This window comes from Lipotes vexillifer, unplaced genomic scaffold (genome assembly GCF_000442215.2).
Source record: "Lipotes vexillifer unplaced genomic scaffold, Lipotes_vexillifer_v1.1 scaffold142, whole genome shotgun sequence".
Lineage (NCBI taxonomy): Eukaryota > Metazoa > Chordata > Mammalia > Artiodactyla > Lipotidae > Lipotes > Lipotes vexillifer.
Genome location: NW_006795110.1, coordinates 539,712 through 549,665, shown reverse-complemented (window position 1 = coordinate 549,665; position 9,954 = coordinate 539,712). Strand labels below are relative to the sequence as shown.

General features: G+C 46.8%; 1 protein-coding gene across 1 annotated transcript in view; it reads right to left on the bottom strand.

Annotated features, from left to right (window-relative positions):
* The window catches only part of ERCC6L (ERCC excision repair 6 like, spindle assembly checkpoint helicase), an 81,357-nt gene extending 75,877 nt beyond the window's left edge, over positions 1–5,480 (bottom strand). The window contains exon 1 of the mRNA XM_007467466.1: positions 5,458–5,480. The gene's annotated coding sequence lies outside the window, so the exon portion shown is untranslated. The remainder of the gene's footprint in view (positions 1–5,457) is intronic.
* Between the last annotated feature and the right edge of the window lie 4,474 nt (positions 5,481–9,954).

Below are 9,954 nucleotides of genomic sequence, written 5' to 3'. Positions count from 1 at the left end.
ACGGATGGGCACCTCTCCCAAAAGCTGGAATCAAGGCTCCACCCTGGAAGCCCAAGAAGGGATTCCTGGAGGTGTCGGGCGGGGGAGGGGGAACCTAATCTTAACCTCTGTGATCCTTTTTCTTGCCTCTTTGGCACTAAAAGAGACAGACAGTAAAAACTACAGGCTCTCGTGTGGGCGATGAGGGTTACGTTTTTCTCCAGCCCTTCGAAGGCCTTGGCGCCCTGCCCAGATCTGAGTCAGGAACTGTATGTCCCAAAGAACTGGCTTCCCAGCCATCTGCTCTGAGCTCAAAGAGCCTAGGGGCCCTCGTGGGATGCTTTGTTCAAATTAGCCAAGAAGGGCAGGGCTGAGGACAACACAGCAGGAGGGACCTTGGCCAGTCTAGGCCTCTGAAGGTGTAGAGGGAAGGGGCAGATACATGACACCAGGGCATGTTGAGGGCGTGGCAAATCCCCAAGCAGAGAGCTCCTCTCACAGTCCAGCTGCACTGCTCCTAGAGGCAAGCTTTCCCAGCTCCCCTTCTGAGGGAACTAATGGCTTTGTGAGCACCTACTTTATGCCAGCCATTTCCCCTACAACAAGCAAGAAATGACAGTTCTCCTTGACCAGCCACAGATATCAAAACTCAGGGAGGTTAATTGCATTATGCAAGGTCATGAAGCAAGTACACAGCAGATTCAAAGAGACCAGGACCAGGCTATCAACTCTCAGCCCCTTGGTGAATGGTTGCCAAGGCTACTAGAAAGTAAGTCTCCCTATCAGTGAGCAGGTAGGCAGACTGAGGATGATGGCTGAGAGGAGATACAGAAATTCACACTCCTGTGCCTGGGATATAGCTTGCTCCATTCAGGAGAAAACTTATATTTGTCCCTTTGACACACACCATCTCAAGGTGATAAGAATGGGTCAAGCAATAAGGTCAAGTTTCACATGAGGAAAATTTTAGGGTGGAGACAAGAAAACACTTACCCAAGGTCTCATATTAGAGGATAAGAGAACAATTCAGATGAATAGACCTATCCAAGAAGACAGACAGATCCACAGGAGGAAGACTGACAAGGCACCCCTCACTCCTAAAATCCTCACAGACCTGGACGTTCACATAGATTGAAGAACCAGACCTCAGGCATAGTTGCCAGGGGGCAGATTTGTAGACCCATAAAAGTAGGGAGCCTCTGGGACTGATCTTTAGTGTACCAGGAGTTCTCAACCCTAGATTCATGTTAGAATCACTGGGGATCTTTTAAACAGTGATTATATTTGCAATACATGTATCTGACAAAGGACTAGTATCCAGAATATGTACAGAGTTCCTACAAATCAACAATAAAATGATTGGGGACTTCCCTGGTGGTGCAGTGGTTAAGAATCCCCCTGCCAATGCAGGGGACATGGGTTCGATCTCTGATCTGGGAAGATCCCACATGCCACGGAGCAACTAAGCCCATGCACCACGACTACTGAGCCTGCACTCTAGAGCCCGTGTGCCACAACTACTGAGCCTACATGCTGCAACTACCTGAAGCCCTTGCACCTAGAGCCCGTGCTCCACATCAAGAGAAGCCACCCCAATAAGAAGCTGGCACACCACAACGAAGAGTAGCCCCCACTCGCCGCAACTAGAGAAAGCCCACACGTAGGAAAGAAGCCAAAAATAAATAAATAAAATTTTAAAAAAAGACCTATGCAGTTTACCATGTGTTAATTACACCTCAATTAAAAAAAATCATGCCCAGGCCCCACCCCTGACTAATTAAATCAAAAATCTCTAGAGGTGGGGCCTGGGCAAGGGCATTTAAAAAATCTCCCCAGGTGACACTAATGTGCAGCAGTCTGAGAACCACTGATTAATATATTACTGCCAGGGGCTTCCCTGGTGGCGCAGCGGTTGAGAGTCCGCCTGCCGATGCAGGGGACGCAGGTTTGTGCCCCGGTCCGGGAAGATCCCACATGCCGCAGAGCGGCTGGGCCCATGAGCCATGGCCGCTGAGCTTGCGCGTCCGGAGCCTGTGCTCCACAACGGGAGAGGCCACAACAGTGAGAGGCCCAAGAAAAAAAAAAAAAAAAAAAAAAAAAAAAAAAAAAGAAAAAAATATATTACTGCCACCTTTCCCTAGCAACAAACCCTCTCAGCATCCTGGGTCATGGAGGCTTTTCAAAGATACCCATTGGAAAAAGTCCCTCCCACTATCACCAGCAGAGGTGGGAACCAAAGGTGAGTGAGGGTAGGCACTTACCAATATATCTTGGACAGTGTTTCACATAAAAACATAAAGACACCCTGAGAAAACCATAATTCAAAAAGAGGCATGTATCACAATGTTCACTGCAGCACTATTTACAATAGCCAGGATATGGAAGCAACCTAAGTGTCCATCGACAGATGAATGGATAAAGAAGATGTGGCACATATATACAATGGAATATTACTCAGCCATAAAAAGAAACGAAATTGAGCTATTTGTAATGAGGTGGATAGACCTAGAGTCTGTCATACAGAGTGAAGTAAGTCAGAAGGAGAAAAACAAATACCATATGCTAACACATATATATGGAATCTAAAAAAAAAAAAAGGTTCTGATGAACCAAGGGGCAGGACAGGAATAAAGATGCAGACATAGAGAATGGACTTGAGGACACAGGGAGGGGGAAGGGGAGCTGGGACGAAGTGAGAGAGTAGCATTGAGTAGCATTGACACATATACACTACCAAATGTAAAATAGATAGCTAGTGGAAAGCAGCTGCATCGCATGGGGAGATCAGCTTGGTGCTTTGTGACCACCTAGAGGGGTGGGATAGGGAGGGTGGGAGGGAGACACAAGAGGGAGGGGATATGGGGATATATGTATACTTATAGCTGATTCACTTTGTTATACAGCAGAAACTAACACAACACTGTAAAGCAATTATACTTGGATAAAGATGTTAAAAAAAAAACATAAAGACACTGAATTTTACACTTTAAAATGAGGGAAGTTAATGTTATGTGAATTTCATCGCAATTAAAAAATAGTAAATAAAAACCTCAAGAGCTTCCTTTGTTTTAATGGCTGCGTATATGCCATTGTAAGAGTGCATTTTAATTTATTTGACCAGTCTCGTTGATGGATATTTTTTCCATTTTTCCAATCTTTTGCTATCGCAAACATTGTGGCAATAAATATCCTGGTACATGCATTTCTGTGAATATGTGTGAGTATATCTGTAGGATAATTTCCTAAAAGTGGAATTGTTGGGTCAGAGTGTATGTATCTTTCTCATTTTGATAGAACCTGCTAAACTGCCCTCCATAAGGGATGGGCAAACTTACATTCGCATGAACAGTATATGAGGGTGCTGTTTCCCCACATCTTTTCTAACAGTGTTTTCCAACTTTCTGATCTTCACCTTTCTGACTATTAAAAAGGCATATCTGATAGTTTTATTTTGCATCTCCCCTGAGAGTAAGTCTTCACTGAGACAGGTCAAGGGCATTCAAGTGGAGGGCAAGGGTATTGTTTTGGAGGCAGGGAGGGAGGCATTTATCCCCACCCCCATCTCCCATTTCTGTTCTAGCCTATTGTTAGCTTTGAACAAGTCACCAAGAATTCCCAGAACTCTTAGCTAAATATTAAGGACTCCCACATGTCTTTCTTAGGTCCAAACCTCTCACTTGAGCCCCAGACTCCTATACCAAGGCGTCTCTGAGATCTCACACTGAAAACATCCAAAAGAGAAGTATTGATTCCCAACCCTCAAACCTCATCTGCTCCAGTCTTCCCCATCTCTATGTATGACACCACCATCCACTCACTTGCTCAAGTCCCAAACCCAGAAACTAGAAGCGTTATCTCTTCTCTGTCCCTCATCTAATCCATCACCAAGCCCAGTGGGCTCTGTCTTCAAAATACATCCCGAAGCTCTCCACCTCTCCCCACCCAACTGCAAGCACCCAAGCCTAAGCCACCTGGCATTTACCAATGGCTTCCTAACCAGCCCCTGTACTCCTATTTCTGTCTCCCAGTCCATTTTTCTTATTAGGAAAATCTAATCTGTTCTTCAAACAGCAGCCAATAATCTTTTTTAAAAATATAAACCAGATCACATCACGCCTTCGCTTAAGACCTTTCAGTGAGTTCACAATGCACTGAAAATACAATCCAAACTCCTTACTGTGGCCTGCAAATCCCTAGTGACCTGGCCTGTCCGAATCTCATCTTGTTTGTTCATTTCACCTCAACCACATTGGCTTTCTGGGAACTACCAAGCCCACTTCCACAGAGGGTCTTTACATCTGCTATTCCCTCTGCCAGGAACACCTTCCCCTAAAATCTTTGTATGGCTGGTTCCTTATCATTTAAATCTCAGCCACCTCTCCCTCGAGACCTTCCTGTTTATATCCTTTAGAGCCCTTACTACTATTTAAACTTATCTCCTTTCTGCTTACTTCCATACTGTCTGTTCCTCCTCTAGAACATTAGCTCCATATCTGGATGTCCAATACCCGAAATAGTTCTGGCACATAGTAGATGCTTAAAAAATGTTTGGAATGAATGAATGGTTCAACAGTGCTTTCTTGTTTTCAAAGCCTTCTCTTTGTCAGGATCTCAGATTTAGATACAGAGATCTGATTGGAGAAGGAAGGGTTGTTTTCCATCTCCCTGGAAAGAACAAAACTGATTTTAAGGACTTTAAGGTCTGCGTCTATCCAAATAATTAGCAAAAGTCTTATCTATTCCCTAACTAAATCTATCCTTGGAAACACTCAGGGAGCCTCCTTTGAATTACCGCGTGTCATTGCAGGCAATAAAACGTCCTTTCTTTGTCAATATTCTCTGCTTCAAATTTGTCACTAATTCCAGCTGGCCTCGTCCCAGCCCATCTGAATGACCGAAAGGCAGAGTGAATACAATTTAATCAGTGGCTTGGCCCCCGCGGGATGAGCTGGCAGTGTCTCTGTGGGCCTCATCGCCAAAAGGTGTTCAGGGGCCGTGATTTTTGCACTGAACAAAGGCGGGCCAGCAGGGCTCTCGCTCCTGCGGCGGCGGGGGAATCTGGCAGGCGCTGGCTCCGGGCGGGGGCGAGGCGGCAGGGGGAGCCGCAGAAAGGCGGGGAGAAATAAATGGGAAAGGAGACAATCCCACGGAGAAGAATAATCATTGTTCTCATAACCAGCCCTCGATTTACAATTGTACAAACTGTTCCAGCCATTATCTTGTTTCTGCCCCACGACAGCCCGCGTGCGGGTTAGTATAACATCCGGTGGTAGCAACGGGGAAACCGAGGCTCCGGGAGGCCGGCTTGGGAGTGCGGCTGTACCCCGGGCCCTGCCGGCCGCCCGGCGCCCAGTGGCGCCAGGGCCGTTGCTATGGCATTTCTGGATTGTCACAAGTGCCCAGGAAGCATACAAATCGACCTGCGTGAGACACAGCCCTGGGCAAAACAACTTCCAATTTACTCGCAATAATTACCACCCCCAGATAATCGCCTGTACCCGGGCGGGCGCGGAGGGCTTGGCTGGGGGAAGGGAGGAAAGAGGCAAGGGAGGGAGGGGGGGAGGCCGGGCGGAGGTGGCCGAGCCGAGGTTGGGGTTTGGGGCGGGGTGGGGGAAACAGAGAGGGAGTCTTCCTGCACTCGGTACTGAGGAGGGTACTGAGGAGGGCTCTGTCCTGTGCCCATTGAAGAAAAACACGCAACCTAACAGTTTCAAGTTAAGTTTGGGGGGTGGGGGGGGAGGGGGACCTTACTGAGGACTGTAGCCCGGGAGTCAGCCTCTCACACAGCTCTCCGGAGCCGCTCCTAAAGAGGTAGGGGAGGAGCCAGGATACACAGGAATTTTTTTTTTTTTAACCTGGGAAATACATAATGTCAAGCATACATCTTGGGAAAAGTTACTGCTAGTCATGAGGATCAGCTATCTCAGTTAATTATTTTAGTGCTTTTTCTACGTATGAGTAGATGCAAGAGTCTGGGGTCATTGAAATTCTTCCTTAGATATGACATCTTAACTATCTAAGGCCAGTCAGTATCCAAAGCAAAGGAACGTTTTCTGTTTTTCTCCATTTGAATTCCCCTCAGGGTGCACCTTGAAGAGATGCATGTGGGGGGAGGCTGCAGTGGCTGACCGCTTGATGGCGGCAACATTTGATGTTTACTGGAATGGCAGGCAACATTCTTTGTCCGCACCTGTTTGGTTCTGGAAGCTCAACATTCTGGATGGATCATATCAAGGCATTTCATTCAATATGTACTGGGCACTTTTGGTGGTGGACACTTTGCCTGGCATTAGGGCTGCAAAGGCCATTCTGTGGTGGAGTATGTCACAGACTCCTGGGAGACACACACACACACACACCCAGGCACATACACAAGACACACAAACAAGGTACAATTATAAGGGCCATTATTCATTCAACATATATTTATTAAGTACCAGGCATTATGCTGAGGATACAGCAGTGAACAAAACGGACATAAATCCCTGCCTTCATGAAGTTTACGTTGGCGTGGAGGGAGACCAACAATTTTTTTCTTAAATAATGAAAGTATACTGTTGGTTGGTATATTTGTCTGGGTTCTCCAGAGAAACAGAACCAATAGGGTGTGTATATATACATAAAGAGATTTACTATAAGGAATTGGCTCACGCAGTTTTGGAGGCTTGAGAAGTCCAAGACGTGCAGTGGGCAAGCTGGAGCCCCAGGAGAGCCAATGGTATAGATAGTTCCAGTCCAAGTCCAAAGGCCTGAGCCAGGAGAACTGATAGTATAAGTTCCAGTCCAAGTCCAAAGGCAAGAGGGAACTGATATCCCTCAGGCAGAGAGAAAGGATTTCTTTCTTCCTCAACCTTTTACCATATTCAGGCTTTCAATGGATTGGGTGAGGCCCATTCACATTGGAGAGGGCAATCTGCTTTTCTCAGGTCTACGGGTTTCAAATGTTAATCTCATACAGAAACACCCTCACAGACACACCCAGAGATAATGTTTAGAAAAATATCTGGGCACCCCATGGCCCAGTCAAGCTGACACATAAAATGAGCCATCACAGTTGGTGATAAGTGCAAACAAGGGAGAAAAATGAAACAGGCAAGTAGGAACAGGAAGCCAGGAAGCATTGGTAGGGCAGGGGTGGAAAATTTTAAACAGGGTGATGGCGAAAGTCTCACTGAGAAGGTATCATTTGAATGAAGACTTGAAAGAAGTGAGGCAGCAAGCTGTGCAGATTTCCAAGAATGTTCCAGGCAGAAGAAACAGTATATACAAAGGCCCTGAAACAAGAGCATGTCTGGTGTATCCGGAGGAGCAGGAGTGAGTCCAGAATAGCCAGAGCAGAGTGTGCAAGGGAGAGAGGGTTAGGAGAGAGGCAGAAACAGAGCACACAGGCCATGTAGGCCAACATAAGGACAGACACTGTAAGTGAAACAAGAGCCAGGGCAGGATTTTGAGCTGAAGACACATGATTTGATGTGTGTCTTAATGGGCTCCTCTAGTTTCTGTGTGATAAATAGACTGTGTGTGTGTTGAGGCGGAGGGTGGTGAGGGGCAAGGGTGAAGCAGTTAGGAGCACTGGGGGGGGCAAAGGAGCACTTAGGGTACCACTGTAGTAATCCAGGTGAAAGATGATGGGAGCTTAGACCAGGGTGGTGCCTGTGGAGATGGTGAAGTGGTAGATTCTGGATATACTTTGAAGGTAGAGCCAATGGGATTTGCTGATGGATTGGACATGTGGTAGGATAAAAAGAAAGGAGTTGAAGGTGATCAAGGAGGAACATGTCCTGGGACAGGCAGTGCGGTATAATCCGGAGAGAGTTCAAGTTCATAGGGACTTGGGAGTTAAATTGCGCTAGATCCCTGCCCTTCTCAGCTGTGGGACCTTGGGCAGGTTGCTTTCCATCACCGAACCCGGGTTCCTTTACCTGTAGAACCTCACAGGGCTGCTGTGAAGATTGAATGAGGTGAGGTATGTAAAACCCCCAGGGCTACAGCTGGCACAGAGTATGTGCTCCCTGAACACTTACCCCTCTGCCCTTCCCTTCCTGGGGAAGCTGAAGAAGCTTCATAGGAGGGCCAACCAACATTGGAGGGGACTGTAAGGATGAGTGGGGCTTTGTTAGAAGGAAAAGAGGGGCAAAGGGATTCATCCTTCACAACAGGCAGGGTGAAATGGAGCCAATGGCCAGGCAGGCCTTAGTAGACGTCCTACGGTGGGGAAAGCTGCAGGAGGACAGGGAGCATCTGGGCATAGAAAGAGGGTGAGAAATGTTCTTTGCAGCTCTATTTACAATAGCCCGGAGATGGAAACAACCTAAGTGCCCATCATCAGATGAATGGATAAAGAAGATGTGGCTAAGTGCCCATCATCGGATGAATGGATAAAGAAGATGTGGCACATATATACAATGGAATATTACTCAGCCATAAAAAGAAACGAAATTGAGCTATTTGTAATGAGGTGGATAGACCTAGAGTCTGTCATACAGAGTGAAGTAAGTCAGAAAGAGAAAGACAAATACCGTATGCTAACACATATATATGGAATTTAAGAAAAAAAATGTCATGAAGAACCTAGGGGTAAGACAGGAATAAAGACACAGACCTACTGGAGAACGGACTTGAGGATATGGGGAGGGGGAAGGGTGAGCTGTGACAAAGCGAGAGAGAGAGGCACGGACACATATACACTACCAAACGTAAGGTAGATAGCTAGTGGGAAGCAGCCGCATAGCACAGGGATATCAGCTCAGTGCTTTGTGACCGCCTGGAGGGGTGGGATAGGGAGGGTGGGAGGGATGGAGACGCAAGAGGGAAGAGATATGGGAACATATGTATATGTATAACTGATTCACTTTGTTATAAAGCAGAAATTAACACACCATTGTAAGGCAATTATACCCCAATAAAGATGCTAAAGAAAAAAAAAAAAAAGAGTGTGAGGAAAAGAAAGTCATGTGCGAGGAAATGGGCCCCAACAGGGAGTTGTGAGAGAATGGGAGGCCAACCTTCTTCCTCCCTGGCTCTGCCTTGGGCCAGCCTCGGCCCAGAGGATCTTTGAAACCTTCTGAATTAAGGGATGAAGCTGGTTGGAGCTATGGCACACAAATTCCCACATGGTGAGGGGTAGCGAGCTCTGCGCTGTGGGGAGTCACATGACAAACATCTGGCTTGGCCACTGACCAGGACAGCCCGCCCCTCCCACCCCAGTGGTACACATACTGATTGTGAACATATGGCCCCCAAGGAGGGGGCTTTCCAAAAGAGCCATCTTTGCCTTCTGCCTGAATCACCCTGGCCTTGGGCCTACCACCAGGGCCTCTTTACTCCCTTACTCCTTGCATGAAAACATCAATTCCCCTTACATGGGGCCAATAGGCCCATGCTGAGGAACCCCCCTCCAGAACCACAAACACCAACCCTCCACTTCATGGGAGGCTCAGGCAACAGACTGCCTGGGTTTCCATCCAGCCCCATGCCTATTCATTGTGTGAACTTGGGCGAAGGTTACTGACCTCTCTTGAGCCTTATTTTCTGGCTCTACAAGGAAAGATATAAATGACACCTCCCTCGCAGGCTTGAGGAGAGGCTCAAATGGGATTATATGAGACTATGATCCAGAGGCTCTAATTACTGAAAAGATGTAGATTCTACCTGTAAACCACCCCCCCACCAAATCTACACTCAATACTACTGCTATCAGTAGGTGATTCAGAGTAGAACTTATTACAGAATGTAAAAAGGGAAAGTCCAATCAGGTTCGGATTTTTCCTGTGATGGCTCCTTTGATGGAGTCTCTTGAAATATCAGCTATCATATTCTTTCCTCAAACACTTTTGTTGTTGTTCCTGCTATACGAATGCCCTAAGCATTTTTTTAAACATTTAAAAAAATTAATTTATTTTTGGCTGCGTTGGGTCTTCGTTGCTGTGCGCGGGCTTTCTCTAGTTGCGAGGAGCGGGGGGCTACCCTCTTCAT